The sequence below is a fragment of the Urocampus carinirostris genome, chromosome 5, assembly GCF_059441175.1.
Source record: "Urocampus carinirostris isolate Australia breed hairy pipefish chromosome 5, RoL_Ucar_1.0, whole genome shotgun sequence".
Taxonomy (NCBI): domain Eukaryota; kingdom Metazoa; phylum Chordata; class Actinopteri; order Syngnathiformes; family Syngnathidae; genus Urocampus; species Urocampus carinirostris.
This window is the reverse complement of record NC_142353.1, coordinates 39,243,924-39,261,426: the sequence shown is the minus strand read 5'-3', so window position 1 is coordinate 39,261,426 and position 17,503 is coordinate 39,243,924. Positions and strand designations below refer to the sequence as shown.

The following is a 17,503-nucleotide window of genomic DNA, read 5'->3' as shown; positions in this document are numbered from 1 at the left end:
AGTCATTTGAGACATCTTGTGATTATGGGCTATACAAATAAATGTGACCTGACTTTTCCAGGCATCACGTTTACGCTTCCTGACACTAAAGACTCACTATCAATCCAGTTGTCAGTCTTGTTTTTCAACCGGCCAACGTGTTGTTTTTCAGGAGATGGTTTTAAAAGCGGCTACGCTCACCAGGCTACAGCTAACTCGATTGATGCGGGAACATTTTCGGAAAGTCCTGTGGCGGCAGCAGAAGCGCTGCATTGTGGGATTCGTAGTTTCAGAGTTATCAGCGTTTCATAGAGCCGGGCCAATATAGTAGAGGTATATTAGATTATTTGACAGGCCAAATATAATTGTACGCTGGATGTGGCTCGCGGAGAGTGAGTTTGACACCTGTATTATATAGGTAGACTCTAGATATTACAATGAATGTACTGTAATTTAAAATATTGGCATATGTGTCACCTTGAACATATTTTAACACTTTTCACGATCCTTTTAGATTACATATGGAACAGACTCAATAGCACAGAATCATTGAGCTAGAAGGCCACATAATCCGTGCAATATATTGATGCTTGATGAAAATGCAAAACCCATACCACAGCCTCAGCAGAGCCAAGCTCTACATTTTCTTGTATGGACTGCCGAGCAGTGTCTGTTTTTTTTATTTTTAATCCGGTTAGTGGGTTTTTGTTAAATACCCAAGCACTTCATTCGTGGTTCTGGGGAAAAATAAAGTCAACAAGAGGCAGTCTCTAAAAGTTAGATGTGTAAAACTTTCTGAACTCCCCAAAAGATAAATTGGATCAGTGGTCCCTAAACTACGGCCTGCCTCCACATTTGGTCCGGCCCCCTGAACAATACCAGAGAGAATATTGAAGCACTTTTTTTTTCTTACAAGATTTGGAACTCAAAGGCTATAATAGCTTTTCATATAACTGGATTCGAACTTGGGCTGGGCGGGGGGAGTGCCGAACTCTTACTACTGGACTACCAATGTTATGCGCTGCTATTCCAAAATTTGGGGTTTCTTTGAAATTTCCATTCTTTGACAAAAGCAAAGTTTAAAGATAAAATAATTTTGCCGAATAAAAATCACGATTACCCTGTCAATGTCTCGACTACATATTTTATTTATTTTGCAACTTATTTGAATAACAAAAATGTGTTACTTTCAATGGAAAACACAATTGTCTGGGTGACCCTAACCCTTTGAACAGGCTTGGAGATGACATGAAAAGGCATTGGGTTTTAACTCATTATCACTTCATCTTTAGTTACGTTACCAGAGATTAATGTTAATTTTGTTGTGCATTTCACATGTTACAATAAATGTGTCACTTGCATTGCTTGGAATAGAATGGGAGAATAGTGTGATCATGAGATAATATCTAAAATGAAATTAAATGATCTTTATTTATATAGCGCTTTTCAAGTCAATGACTTCCCAAAGCGCTTTACAGTGTGCTTCACATTTCCCAATAGCGGCCTTGCAGCCATGTAAGACGCTAACCTTCTTATTGGGGGTATTAGGGGTTCAGTGTCTTACCCAAGGACACTTCGACATGTAACACGGACAAGCCGGGATTCAAACTGGGATCCCCTTATCCCAAGACGAGCGCTCTACCTCCTTTTATCTTATTCTTCTCTCTAAAACAAGATGCAAAATAACTATACTGTACCAGGATGCCTGACAAGTTAACATATATCAGGGATGTTAAACCTATGCAAGGCACAACAGAAATGTTGTGTTCCATGGACTTTTTTTCTGTAAGAACCCACAGATTTTATTATCTTTTTGTATTTCATGGTGTAACCCATCAGGAAAAAGGGGGTTAACAAAAGCTTTTTATTTATTTTATGTTATTTATTTGTATTTTGTGTTTAAGTGAAATTGAATTTTATTTTGGAAACCAGAGGTTTTATTTGAGAGTAGATTAAAAATTGTGCTAGCGAGAACTCACTTTAGCTAGAGATATCGCAATCCTCACATCTCAGTGAGAGATTCAAAACAAGAACAAATAAGTCCACCGAATCATTGGGAAGCCTCGTGGTGCACTTTTCAAACAGGAAAACCCCGTAGTGTGGTCAAGTTCTTTAAAGCTGCCTGGAAACTGTGCAGCGCCAGTAGTCTACAAGGTAAACCTGGGAGCTCCAGTCATTTTCCCTGGATCCTCGGAGTCGAGATTGATGCCGAGCCACCCAGTTAGAGGATTGAACCCCACCACTGTTCACCAACAGTGATCTCATAGTAGTATTTGTTTCCTTTTTGGATTCCCTTGACTAGACTAGACCCAACCTGGATTTTTTTTCCCTTTTCAAACAAACATCACCCAATTTTCCTTTATTTAATTTGAGACGAAATTCTATACATATTTTGTGTTGTTTAAAGGTTTTTACTAAAGTTCTATTTTTCCAATTGTGTCGTTTGTTTCTTGAAGAACCTAGAGGTGTACACACCCTGAAGTGCGTTACAATAAATAGTCTTACTGTATTTGTTTTCTTACATGTGTTCTGTGACAAATCCAGAGACGGTTATTTGGTTATTATTTATTTCTTTAGTAGTGCTACTATTTAGTTTCTGACCTTTCTTTTGTGAATAATCCAGATGTGTTTTTTTTATTGTTATGGCTGGAAAATGATATTGTTTTACATTTGGGCACTCGTGCAACATCACACTTTTTCTGTTTCAAACTGACCCTAGCCCCTTATCAGAGAAGGGTAAAGTTTTGTGGCCCTCAAAGGAAAAGGGTTGGGGACCCCTGGTATGGATCAAGGTTAGAGGTAGTTCTGTATTTACAAATTAGGAAAAAAACTCAACGATTGACAAACAATGAACCCGATTTGTACTCTTCCGTGTCTAAATACCGGTTTAAGGCCATAGGACCTTGAACGCATGATCTTTGAAGCTAAGCATGCTCGGGCTTGGTTAGTACTTGGATGGGAGACATCCTAAGAATACCAGGCGCTGTAAATCCGTCATTTGGCACACACACTGCTGTGACAGCACTGGCCGTATCCTGGTACAGTCGATGAAAGTGAACTTCCCCCAAAAATAATAAAATATAAATGAATCTACTCCAGCAGATATTTAGCAAAATAAGCTTATTAGGTGACATTGGACCAGAGGTGGGTAGAGTAGCCAAAGATTTAACTCAAGTAAAAGTAGTTACTTCAGAATAATATTACTCCGGTAGAAGTGAACGTAGTCATCCAAATACTTACTTGAGTATAAGTAAAAAAGTACTTGGTGTAAAAATTACTCAAGTACTGAGTAACTGTAGCAACCTCTTTTTTTATTTTTTAAACAACCTATCAAATCATCAAAGTCCGTCTAATCAACATTTTTTTTAAATTATCAAGGTAAATTCAAGTGCTTTAATAAACAATAAAATAGAAATAGAATGAATCAAGTAAATAAATTAAGCACATGTAGCACCAAGTAGCACATTTTTACCTGAACAGGCTCTGCAAGCAGGACAACAAGCTAACCCATGAACTCGAATAAAGGAAACGTTGCATATTGTAGCTGGTGTTAGGCACCCTTTTTAAGGGGAACATACTTTTGATGTGAGGCCTGGGGTGCTGCTCCTCTTATTTTTTTTTCGTAGTCGATATTGCTAAGCGATATTTTCGATCTGCTCCATCCGTAAACAAAATTTTCCTTGCTGAAGTTGAATACGGTCACGTGATAAGGCTGCTACGTTTGATTGGTTAAAAATGGTAGAGCCTGGCAGAACTCTCGTCATACATAAATGCGTCTTAGCGGAGACAGACAGACGCATACTTACGTGGAGGGTATTTAATAAGTACCGAAAAAACAACTTCAATATTGCCTAATGTAGTGGAGTAAAAGTACCGTTTTTTTCTTCGCAAATTTACTCAAGTAAAAGTAAAAGGATTGGGATTTCAAAATACTCCTAGAAGTACAAAATTTCCCAAAACGTACTCAAGTAAATGTAGTGGAGTAAATGTACTTAGTTACTACCCCCCTCTGCATTGGACTCATGGTTTTGTTGTAGACTCAACAAAGGGGCCCGAACAAGCTATTATTAATGACTGTTGGCATCAGCTTCCCAGCCCGAGAAAATCATGGGTGCATTGACATCACATGTGTGGAAAACCAGAAGAGCAAAAGGCCTGTCATTACCATCACCCCAAGACAATGGCCGAATTTGCCTGTCACGCATTTTATTTCCCTAATTGACTGTTTTGATGCACTTTGCCGACCTCGTTTTTGTTTTCCAGGAGGCGCCTATGCTCTCCCACACGCCAGCTCTTGGTGAGGAGAACTTGGTGGGCTTTCAGCCTTACCCAGCAAGAATCTTCCAGAGGTCCTTTGATGGCAAGAAAAGCCACTGGACACCTCAGGGGCCTCGTTGGCCTCCATTTATGTACTGGCACCATACCGCATTTTTGATTCTTCTTGACAAGAAGTGAGTGAGGAGCAAAAATAACATGTGAAAGGCGGTACAACACATATGTGGGATATAATGGGTGTGCATCTGCAGCGTGGTGCATTTTATCTATATGAGGAGGCTATGAAAGGGTGACACTGGGTATGCTCATTTGCATAATTAACTGTTGACACTAACTGTGCTTAATGAAGGCCCATTGAAGTCATTGACCCTTCTACACAGCGAGCCCCTGGGAATGAGACACAGGCTCCTCAGCAAAGGTTAAAACAATGTGTCTGCTTCGTTTCTGACAAAGAATCATGTTCCGTCCGAAACGACCTCCCATTTCCCACATACTGTCCTGTCCATTAGGATTCTTCGCATTCGTATTCGACCGAGCTCTGTTACTCGGTATGAACTTTAGTTATCGCGTAACATAAAGGCTTTTTTTTTCTTGTTGACCTAAAACGTTCAACTGCTGTATGACAACTGTTCTGTTGGACAATATTGAATACACTTAAAAAGGTTCTTGAAAGTCTATGATAATTAGTAGACTAGTAGATGGTATTTGCATTGTATTATTGCATCCTGTTGGTTTAACATTTGTTACATAAGGCTATTGGAAGGTGGTCCATGCAGTTATCCTATTACCATACAAGGATTAGACTTGTCTATTTTAAGAATAAAACATGCTATGTATAAAACGATATTTGTAATTGAAAAGGCTTTCATCGCTTGCGCATCCCACTCATTCAACACTATTATTTATGCATAAACAGATTCATTATTCACATGGTCTCCATCAGCTCTTTTTGTCTCTCGGGCCCGAGAAATAGTTGATGGATTTGTCGTTTTCATATTTAATGACAATCTCATTTAGTACGAAACGTTCCCACATTTGTTTCAATGAAAACAGGGGCCCCAGATATTTTTCTTTATTAAAATTTAATTCGTCAACTTAAAATACTATCTGAAAACGCTCTGTAACTGATGTTAATGGGACGAATAGGAATCCCATCCACCCTTTTAATGTCTATGAGCTGGGGCTCCAAATACCCCCCTCGGTTCTTGCACACTGGGTTCTGGGCGTTCAAAAGGGGGCCCCTCGAGCTTTGATCCTCTATATGGGTATGGAAAAACATATTTTTGCCCTACAGTTTGCCGATGAAAACAAAGTTTTTTTTCCTGCCCTATGCTAATGAAGTCTAGCTAATCACCCTTTCCAATTACAAGATTTATATACCATAATGGTTCCCTGTGGGTCCCCTCCATTCTGTGCCCCCCTTTTTACCCGCCGGATGTCCCGCAGAGCAAAGGTGTCTTCTGTCTTTGAATGCAGCTGCCATGCCACCACCTCAGCCTCCTGCTTCTTCTGCTTTCTTCTAAAAAAAAGGAGGGGCAGCGTGAAAACAGACTTGGGTGGGCCCCTTAACGCGCCCCCTTCCTGTACTAATGTACTTTTGCAGAAACACAGTGGCTGCCAGGTAGGCTCCAGACAGATAAATGCGCGGGCGGGGTGCATGCTAGAAGTAGTACACCCCGAGTGCCCTTAGTTTTGCTGAACTGTTGCGTGGGCTACAGGTCTACAATACAAAGTTGTGCAGCTATGGCCTCTTACTTTTTCAGTTTTCATTATTTTTTTGAGATGCAAGGGGTGGGTTGTTAGTGCAACGGTTGATGCACCAATCGTCTCTCATCAGGTGCTTGTGAGTTTTTGGTTGGCTGTTCGATTGTGAGCTATGAGTTATTTAACTCATTATGAGACCATTCCTGCAACCACAAAATTCAGCTTTTTTGGGCGTCTACACTTAATAAAGCAGCTAAGTGTTGTGTTTTTTTTAAGAAGTGAGAAGGTGAGGGGGTGATTAAGACAATACTTTCCAAAAGTATGCGCGGCCACAAGCGTGACGACTTGAGAGCTAATGGGTCACTTGCTTCTCTTGCTGAGACCTGGAAATCCCTGCAACAACTCTGTGAGATACACTATATTGTAGACACAGTCATTATATTTTCTGATTTCTTTTTTTAAAGAAAGAAGTCGTGTGTAGAAAAAAGAAAATTAGCCATATTAGCATCCCTTTTTAAAGCAGTGTGTGGTCTAGTTTTGGCGAGGGGACGAAGTCCATTTCCAATTACCTTTATAATGTCTTTAAGCATTTAGTATGGGTGCAGTAGAGTGTGGAAACGTTTGACTTACCTGCTTAAAAGTTTTTTTGCTAATGAGTTATGCAGAAGCCTAAATACCTTTGGAATAAAAAAGCTGGTTGGTGGTAGCAATCACAACTACCTACATTACAAGAAACAGTTATTTGTCAAATGTAAATACCTCACCTCCCAAAAGAAAAAGAGACTACCGTCTGTTGTCTTGGCTTTATATCGATCCATTTATACTGTTAAATACTGTAAACATGGTGTCTCAATGTTTGACAGCAGCAAGTCTGTATGACTGCGATTGGCTGGCAACCAGTTCAGGGTGTCCCCTGCCCACTGCCCGATAATTGCTGGGATGGGCTCCAGCACCCCCGCGACCCTACCGAGGATAAGCGGTGCAGCTAATGAGATGAGATGAGATGAGAAGTCTGTATAATTAGATTGTCACCAAATTACACAAAAATGAACATGTTGTTGAGTCAATATACATGTCAAAGCCTTCCCAACAGCTATTGGTATGGTGCGCTTTGAACACTTGTTGTGTGTGAGCTTCTGTGTGTATGTGAACCATAACAGCAGACACTTACTGCCACATCCAGATGGTGTTGGAAACAAACAGGGCTACGCTGTAGGACCCCTCAATAGGAGCGTCTAGACTGGTCCTTTAGCAGACAGATACAGCCTCCCATCAAATTAGCGTTTGTCAGATTTATGGTAATGGCCTGCAACAGTCTTCCTGTCAGTGACATCAAGATTTACAGCACCCTTCACCCCCTACCACGCACGCACACACACACTCTATCACAGCACGTTTGCCTAAGCCCCGGTATGGGCAGCTTCCATTTCACTTTCTTTTCACACATCCGTCTCTTTGGTTTAGAACAACTTTCATAGCATTCTGTAGTTTTTGGTGTGTATGTGCTTCGGGGAGGTTAGTGAGAGGGTTGAGAGTACCCCAGTCTCACAATCCTAAGTGGACGCAAAAAAGAAGACCCACACAGGGTGGCAAAAGCACACAAGCCCCCTTCTGCCTCCACTACAATGGCTTGTGTCAGGGTTTCCGGTTAATCCTCTGTGATGAAGCTTGAGTGTTTTTTGGGGTGAAGGGTTGGGCTGTTGGGGAGGGGGTGAGGTGATGGTGTTGTGCTTCTTGGGGATTTAAGGGGGTGTTAGGTTAGATTTGTCTCAGAAGCACAAGGTTCTAAAGCGGAGGGTTTTTTTGGTGATTGAAGGGCCGCTAAAAACAGCCGTCCATATGTTGCTCGATATTCAACATCAGGTCCTGGAGGGAAAGGCCTGACAGGTGTCGTTCGTTCTTGGCCCAAATGTTTTTCCAAGGCTACCTCTTTTCCTTTGATCTGTGCCCTTAGCTCTGAACTATTCTAAGGTCATAAGTCTCCAAAGAACTGGTACTTGTCCCTAAAAAAGGCGAGCGACAAAAACAGTCATTTTGAATATTAACTCAAGTTTTGCACCTGTGCTATTTTTGAATTGCTGTTATTTTTTTACATTTGGGGATAACACAACATTATTTCTAGTCACTTAATTTTTCTCTTGTGTCCAAACGAATGACAATCCTTCATATGTAGTCTCACACCTACAAATGCGGTCTGGCGTTCTCAAAAAAGCCACAACAAATAGACAGATTTTGTCGGCGTGTCAACGCACACTACCCCTGGACTATTGCAGTTCACCTGTGGTCTGCCGCAAGCTTTACACAAGCTTTTTATTTTTTCCGGACACAGTATGCAGACTTTAATGAAGCTAAAACTATTAACAGATGCCGGCAGGAAGATAGATGTCAATTGGAAATATATAACCGTTATGTGTCAAAATAAAGCAGTTTGGGAAATAAGGTAACACATGCATGGCTTTAGAGCAGAGGTCGGGAACATTTTTGACTTAAAGAGCCATAAAAGCAAAAATATTTGTATCTATTTTTGAAAGAGAGAGCCATACTTTGTCAAATCCGCTCTCCAGACAAAATTCTTCAGCATATATAATTTCACTGTGTGATTTTTGATGATTTCATAAAATGTATGAAATAATAATTATGCCAGAGCCTTTGTCCTGTATGAATATAAGTATCCATCCATCCATCCATTATCTGCACTTAGTAGGGTCGTGGGGTGCTGGAGCCTGTCCTGGCAATCTTAGGGCTGTGGGCAGGGGACACCCTGAACTGTTTGCCAGCCAGTCGCAGGGCACACAGAGACAGACAACTCGCTTGCTTATTCACACCTAGGGACAATTCGGACCGGCCAACTAACCTGACATGCATGTTTTTGGAATGTCAGAGGAAACTGGGACGCCCGGTGGAAACCCAAGCAAGCATGGGGAGAACATGCAAACTCCACACAGGAAGACTGGTAGCTGGATTTGAAACCATAACCTCAGGACTGTACCGCGGACGCGCTTACCGCTCAGCTGCCGTGTTGTCCAAATATAAATATACCACTTCAAATGTGTCTCCCTCCCTTAATGTTTAAGAGTGATGTGACTCTCATTTTGTCCTAAACAATGGTTTCAAAACAAGGTCCAGGCAAAGTTTTTTTTTTTAAAAACTGTCACAAAATACTGCAATAGAGGATACTAACGTATTTACCTAAAGGGAGAAAGAGTGCCGTTCCTGTGTATAGCTCCTCCCATTCCTACCGCTCACCCAATCAAATTTTTTTAGGTGCTTTGTCGGGGCTTTCGGGTAAAACGTTTTCCGGGGTTAAAGTCTGTTCTGTGGCTTTTCATCATGAAGTGTCTCAAACTGAAGATATATTGTTTAATGAGCTTCCATATAAAGGATTATTTAACAACTTACGGCCACGGTCTGTTGGTGTGACACCTTGACTATAAACTGTAGCTAAAATCCTATATATCTTGAACCGAACAAACTGTGTGTTAATATTATCTCTGCTTTGTATGAGCGACAATTGATTTATCATGTAAAAATACATAAACAAAATTGCAAAAGTTCTATTTTATCTCCGGCATGGGGCATGGAGGCGGTGAGGGTTCTTTTCAGAGACTGCCAAAATCTCCGTTCCGCCTCACAAAATAAAATGTGAAAATGCAGGTTTGATTGAGGCTCAATCCCTCAAAAAAGGTTGATCGCCTCGGGCTGATTCGGGTGTTTATGACTGCAGGCATGGTCCGGCTGTAATTTTTTAGGCTTTACATCAGTTGTAAATTCTAACCACAAACCACTAATGGCAATACGATATACATGAAAAGATTACACAATTTTCAAACCAAAACTTACCGCATTTATTCATGCATAACGCACATTCTTTTTAACTTAAAAAACTAAAAGTTTGGTTCTGTGTTATGCACTTGGTTTTACTGTGCAATTGTATCCTTACTACAATCGCAAAACATTGGATGCAACAGGACTCAAACCTGGAGCGTGTAGGTAAGAGCGGTGAATCCATACCACTGGATCACCAGTGGTATAGATGACATACAAAAAGGCATTAGATTTGACATCATTACAGTATTTCTCACCACGTGTCCCAAGTTTGGTTCCCTTTACACCCAACTGTAAAGTTTCAGCTGAGAAAGACTAAAACAATATACAAATTTTTAAGTAAAAATTAGGGGTGCGCATTATATACAAGTGTAAATTACATGTGAAACGAATACAGTACCGATGGAGAAATAAATGTAGTAGGGGGAAAACATATCACTACAAAAACCAATTACAAAGCTTACATAAATAGTTCTATCTGTACTTCTCTATTATTTGTACGTCCAATAGTTTTAAAACGTAATGTTAATGTAAAATGTTAACGTAATTATTACATGCAGGGATTTATTTTTTTCGTTATATTTATTAACTCCCCTAATCCCATGGTAGGTTTTGGAATCATTATGTATTATGTGGGGAAATGATTTCCCTTTTTCAGCTTTTATCTTAGTGAGGTCATTTTCAGGTTGAAAAAGCCAACTCATGAGAAGTATAAATATATAAATTAGACTTGGCCCATCCCATGCAACATTGATTAAAATGGTGTGATTAGTTTTCGAGTTATAATATATATATATATATATATATATATATATATATATATATATATATATATATATATAATATAAACATTTTGTTTATAAAAAAAAAACACCGAGAAATGATGTTTATACTAGTTAAACGAGTTTAAAAAAACCCTGAGTCCCTCATGAGGCATGTGCTCCAAATGAAAGCCAGGGGGCGTTCCAACTTCACTGTAATTCTTTGTGTGCATCTCTTTCCCTGTGTGTATCTGTGTGTTCCAGCGTGTCTACTTGTCCAGACACCTTAACGTCAGGGCAGTAGTGTCAAAGCTCTGAAATGAAGGCCAGACAAGCAAAAGTGGGGTGAATGAATTGTGCAGCAGGGGTGTTCGAGGAGAGAGAGTGAAGGAGAAAGCGAGAAACAGAAGGGGAGAAGGAGGATATGGCTTCAGTATAACGGGATGATGTGCCTGTGAAACGGTGACAAGAAAATTAGCTTTGAAAAAAGGTGGCGGGGGTTTGTGGATGATTGTACCTTTAACACACATTGGCACGTTGCGCTTAATAGTTTAGAGTTGTTTTTTCCACATCTGTAAGACGCTGTCTACTTCCCCAGACGAAATATTGAGCTGGTGCAGACTAGGTCGTCTTATTATTGCTCTTTGTCTGTCGTTCCAATCCATTCCTACTTGGAGATATCAGCTTTTCGTCCATCTCACGAAACAACAGACTTGTTTTACGTTTATTGCATCGTTCTACATTACTGGAAGTGTTTTGTTCTGGTACGCTGGGTCCCATACCCCTTCAAAGTTCTCATCTAATTTTGTGTGTGCTTGCGTGCTCCTTGTTGAGTGTTTGCCTGTTTGTTCACAGATCTATTTCGGAAGTGGGGGGTAATGACTGGCACCTGTTATAGTGTCTTAGTTGCGCATCATTTTCAAAGTGTAATGGATCTTGAATTTCATTACCAGTACTTGCAAAAAACACGGAGCCAATTGTGTGTGTTGTCTGTTTTATCCGGTATTCATCTGATTGCTCCCAGGTGCCCTTGCCTGTGAAGCATCATCAATCGATTTGAAAACTTTTTTGGGCAATAATGTGTTCACATAATACTGCGGTAACGCTACTTACAAATGTAATCCTTTCTGGGAATAGCTTCTTAACCTGAAAATGTTGTAAGTATGCGCGCATATCCATTCAAAGCCCCGCAAAATTACAATATGATATTTTTAAAAGATTTCATAAAAGAACATCAAACGAATACATGATAGGGTTAGATTACCACACAATAAACAAAATGAAACAAGAGGTACATCATGTAAAAATAAAACCGAATAAGTGAAATTCTAAAAATATTCATTTATCTTTTTGCCTCGCGTGTATTTAAAAACTGATCCAATGACGTCTGCTTTTGCTGGCTTTTAAAAATCTGGCGAAATGTGCAAGGCAGGCAAAGCTTGTCAACACTTTATCTAGGCGATTCCTTTCCACAGATTCAGACTTCATGGAATTTTGCTAAATGTCTTTAATAATTGCTGCATCCTCCTCCCCACCTTATTGCCGGAAATCCTCCTCGCCTCTGAACTATGAACTGTGGCGGTGACATAAAGAGCATGCTGGGAGCACACATGCGCACTTGGGTGCTAGGCAAATTTAATGCAATATCCAGTTTGTTTACGTTCGGGAATAGCAGTGGCGAATAGCAGTGTGTACTGTACTTTATATTTGATTTCGTAACTAGAGGCAATATTTTTCCATTCAGGTACTTAGTAACCTGAAATTTTCGTATGTAGAGACATTCGTAAGTTTATGTACCGCTGTCCACTAAATTCTGGTGTCTCCTTTACTGTTTGTGTTTACGCCATTTATGTTTTGTATTACTACAGTGTTACCTCTTTATATATGCCCCTCCGAAAAATGAGAATTCTGGTTTAAAAGTTCGTTTTTAAACAAAAATTTACGTCTTTATACATAGGAATATCAGTCACAAACAGTTCCTGTGGCTATTGCTTGTGACCACTCACTGCCAGCATCAGCTCATCCACGTTGCACATGCAAAAAATTAAAAAGGTTGTGCTGACAATTTTTGGGGTATGTTAATTTAAAGTTACAGTATTTTTTTTTAAGTGTACAACAAGTGCTTATGCATCATCAACAGTTTCTTGATCAATTACCTGTCAACCTCCGTCTATAGCTCCCCCTATTAGTGATTGCAAATATCCTTTTTTAAGCAACAATACACCTTACAAACACAACGCGGTATTTATTTACTCACCTCAAGACATACTTATGTAGAATACCGCGACAATATTAGCAATCTTCAATGACGTTTTTGTCTGCTAACAGTGAGGGAGACTATACAGATTAGAGACAACACGGGCAAGACGAGATTAGTCTTATTTCAATTTTTTTCTCCTGTATAAAAATTGTTTTATGGCGTACTGTGAAATGATCAAAACACGTATAAAATATGGAGGGAAACCTCAGTTGAGAGGAATGCAATCTCCGTGAATCCTCATTGTACCCTTTGCCCCACCATTAGCGCACACATTTGCTATGGCATTTTATTTAATTAATATCATCATGTTTATCTCATTATTTCTTTATTTTTTTATTTGAATGTGGTTTTAGGAAGATGTGTTTTATAGCTATTTAGGAATCACAGGGCGGAAGAGGACTAATTAGTAATTTTCAATTTTTCAATGTCGGGAAAGTTTTCACGTTACAAGAGCCATTCCAGCTGGGAATTAATTAAGTTAGTAAGAAGGGGTACTGTATTTAAAGAAGTGATGTCTGGATTTGTGTGTCAAAAGACATTTTTTTTGCACGAATCTATATTTATGCCTCTAAAGAGTATAATAGAGTTTGGTTATATGGGCATTGAGTACCAAGACTTAAGTTTTGCCATAATTTTTACCGAGCATGAGAAGAGTCCTGTTAGCCGCTTTCTGTCTCTCACATGTCTCTCTTTCCCCCTTAATGAGAATGGCATGCAAAGGCGCCCCATACACCCTCTTCCTTCCCTCACTGTACTGAATACCACTGTGCAGCCCCCCATCAAGCTTCAAAGGGCAAATAACAACAACAACTGAAGGGGGAGAAAATGAATGAGGATGAATGAATGCCCCCCCTCCCTCTCTCTTTGCGCAACCCGCTCTATCCCCCACCTCCTATTCCCCGTTACTCTCCCTTACATCCCTAACTGGCCCTTGCATGCCACCGCTTTCTCTTGCCGGCTTTGCACAAGCCAGTGTTATGACTGTGTACACACTAATCTGTTAGCGGCACTCTTCTGTCAGGATAGACACCCATATAAAGGACTGTCATTTGCAAAGGTCAGAAATGAGCCCTGCACACAAGTGTTGCCCCGACACGCCGTCTGAAAATATAAATTAAAAAATAAAACCCCCAGTGGCGAGTTTGTGTCCCCTTGTTTGAAGGTTTAGCCCAGCACCAGAAATGTTCACATGAAAATGAATTTTCATACCTGATCGAAAAAATGAAGAGACTACAGTATATGATCCCCTACGGTGATTTCATAAGGGAGTGAAAAACTATGCCACAGATATAAACGCTTAGGTGTGCGCTTCAATTTGGACTATGCTTGCATTAATGTCTCAGTCCAGCTTTATGTCCTTTGGTGTCCCAACAGTAGCCATTGAGTGCGGGTGCGAAACATGAATCGCCAGTAGTGGCTTCCTTCTAGCCTACATTTATTACCTCCAAAAATACAAAGGGGGTTTTCTATAAAGAGCCAGGCTCCTGTTATGCACAACACAGCAGGTGTATTTACAACACGATGGGCTATGACCTAATAGTAGAATAGTTTCACAATTTTTTTTTCAAGTTCAATTGATAGCAGCTCAATCTAGTGCCCTGAGCACTTTCCATCACTCTGCAACCCATACATCCATGGATCTGACCCGTTATTAAACAGACGGTCATCTGAGGTCTGCTCTTTTGGGGTTTTTTTTTTTTTTTTTTTTTTTTTTGGGTGTGTAATTTACTGAACTTCATTGAACAGTGTTCAAAGAGAAACCAATGATAGCTTCGCGGAGTCCCGGACAATGTTTCCTTCATAATCTCTAGTACCCGTAACTGTTTTGGTTGGTTTGATATCAAGTAGCCCTGACCTTTTCACGACAAAGCAATCAAGTCTTACCAGCAGTTGTCTTAATCTGTGCTGAAAACTTGTATAAGTAATTCATGTAATTTATTGTAATATTGAATGGGTGGAGCCCATCCCAGCCATCTCCGGGCAGTGGGCAGGGGACACCCTGAACTGGTTGCCAGCCAATCGCAGGGCACACAGGCACAGACAACTCATTCGCTCATTCACACCTATGGACAATTTGGACCGGCCAATTCACCTGAAAATGCATGTTTTTTATATTTAATATTAATATTAATATATGTTAATGCAATCTTCTTGCTGCCTGGTCATCCTGGAAGGGGGATGACCTCAGGTGCGGTCCCTTCTTAAGGTATCTTTCTTTTTTTTTATGCTGAGGTTTTTAAGTTTTTCTTTGCCGGCATGGAGGTTTCAGATCAGGGGATGGTGTAATCATAGTCTGTAGTATGCAATAGTTTATGGTCTGTGCTACCCTTTGAGACTCCTTGTGATTAAGGGCTATACAAATAATCATGACTTGACTTAACCTGCAAATATATAGGATAGTCTTTTAAAAAGTGCAAAAAAATAGGTATTGTTGTGTAAAGGGACATAAACTTTTGGAACAAGAAATAAATGCAAATGTGAAAACCCAGTAACATGATTTTCAACATTAACTAGCAAAAAATAACTACTATTACCTTTGCTCACTAACTCGCTCACTTTGCATTGCAATCCTAAAATGTGAGCATGCCAATGAGCATCTCAGTGATGACATCTGCTTTCTGTGGCATCCATGATGTCTCTTTCTTATCATGAAGCTTGTCATTGTTTGCCATTTTCTATTATGGCACAATTTACAAGGAAACAATAATTACTCAGACCCAGAAAAGTAAAACTTGTTAACACCATTGTACAAGTTTGCCAGACAAGTAAAACTTGTTAACACAATTGTGTGCAAGTTTTTTATGAAGCAAAATTATTTACTGCTTAAGCCCACTCCCTCTGGGCACACATTTTTGATAATATCTTAGTGTTCAGCTGTTTTTTTTTTTCGTGTTTTTGGTGCAAATAATTTGTAGTTCCCTTTTGTAATTTAGTGGTTGGTACTCTTTTTTTTTTTTGTTCTGTGCCCAAATAAAGGTCATTCTTTCATTCAACTGAAATCAAACATATCTCGCTCACACACACGCAGTCACTTTTACGCCCTCAAGCAAACGCTAGCACATCAAACGAGCAACCGGAGACTAACTTGGCCTTTACCAGAAATTGGAAATTTGATGCTTCATCGAACCACTTTAGTGTGAAAGTTGTCTTTAGCTAAAAAGCAAACGCTAGCATAAAACTAACTACCAGAGACGAATGTTATGTCACCACACAAAAAAACGCAAATAACAAACCTTTAAAAACAAATAATGTAATGACTTAGCTTTCTTCTGAGCTCCCTTAATCCTCGTCAGTGACCCCATGTTTTTGGTTTTGATTGCTGCCCATCATGGTCCTCCCGTGCCATATAACTTTTGAAAAGCTTGCTAGTGACGCACTTTTTTGTTTTCTGAAATGTGGAGTGCTCCCACACTTTTGCAGACTTCGTTGGAACAGTTTTCTCTATGCCCGTCATGTTCAATGAGTTGAATTGACCGAAGCCTTGGAAAATAGCGCCTCAGTTTGCACTCCACCTCACTCTGTTATGCTTGTCGACTCGCGCTGCGTGTGAAGTCACTATCTCCGCGACATGCTGAATGAAGCATTAATCGCTTGACACAATGAATCGATGAACTAATTCATTACCTACATTTTTAGTAATCAATTTTATCTATTTGTTGTTGCAGCCCTAATATATGTAATATTTAATTTTAGGGGAGAACGTTTGTTTTATTTTCAGCCACATCCCTCTTAAGAACTGTTTCTGTAGGTCTAAAGCATGAATTACTATAGTTTGTATTCTTTACGATTAACATTAAACCAAGACAATCTGTTTTCACAATAGCCATGAGGTAATGTCTCAGTCGGCCTTTCAAGGAGTCACAATTTAGATATCTTTAAACTTACAAGAGACAGGCAATCAATAAAATGTATTTAACCTAGAGTGCTTGGCAGGGGCTTACTGCAGTTTTATTACAGGACAGTTTTTAGTGCATGTCTCTTCATAATTGTTTCTTATGATCTGATATGTGTCCCTTGATAAGCTTCTACTGAAGTATTACTCACAAAGGCGGAGAAAATTGTCTTACCCCTTCCATCTCGGATCTGTATAATTGTAAAGTAACTGTACTATTCATAACATATTTTTGGGCCAGATTTCAAGACCAACACGTGCCTTTGGTAAAGGAGAATTCATTAATATTGTGTGCAATCTGCTATTTAACCGTTGAAGGTCATTTAGTCCTGGAATTTTATCTTGGAATGCAGAAACTGAGGTTCTAGTCTCAGATGTGGAATCAAGCTAAATTAAACAAGAACTTTTTATGCATGAGTCTCTTTGTGCATTTTTAATTCCATAAATATCTTTGACGATTTGAGGAGGTGTTTGCGTCACTAAAAAAACACAGCCTGATGATTTGATGATTTGATAGGTAAAGGTCATCCCATGACTCTCTGGATGTATTTATTTTTCTCTTGTAAGTCTTTTGACCAAACTCCCCCTCGTCAATTTTAGCACTGTCAAAGGAATCCAAAGGTGAGAGCTACCATTTCTCTTGTTCTCAATGACCCTTTGGCACCCCAGGGTCAAGCACTGCGTGCTTCTTAAGATGTTCTCCTCAAATCTATACTGTACATTGAAGAAATAAAAATCATCCCTGTTAGTACACAAGCAAGCACTTAGCGTGTTTGTCTGTTATTGCATAAGACTGACAACTAGGGG

The 17,503-nt window shown here is 39.7% G+C and overlaps 1 protein-coding gene across 2 annotated transcripts in view; it reads left to right on the top strand.

Moving 5' to 3' along the window:
* Nucleotides 1-17,503, top strand: part of LOC148366363 (ADP-ribosylation factor-like protein 15) — a 115,587-nt gene that overhangs the window by 32,150 nt on the left and 65,934 nt on the right. The gene's annotated exons all lie outside the window — the stretch shown is intronic.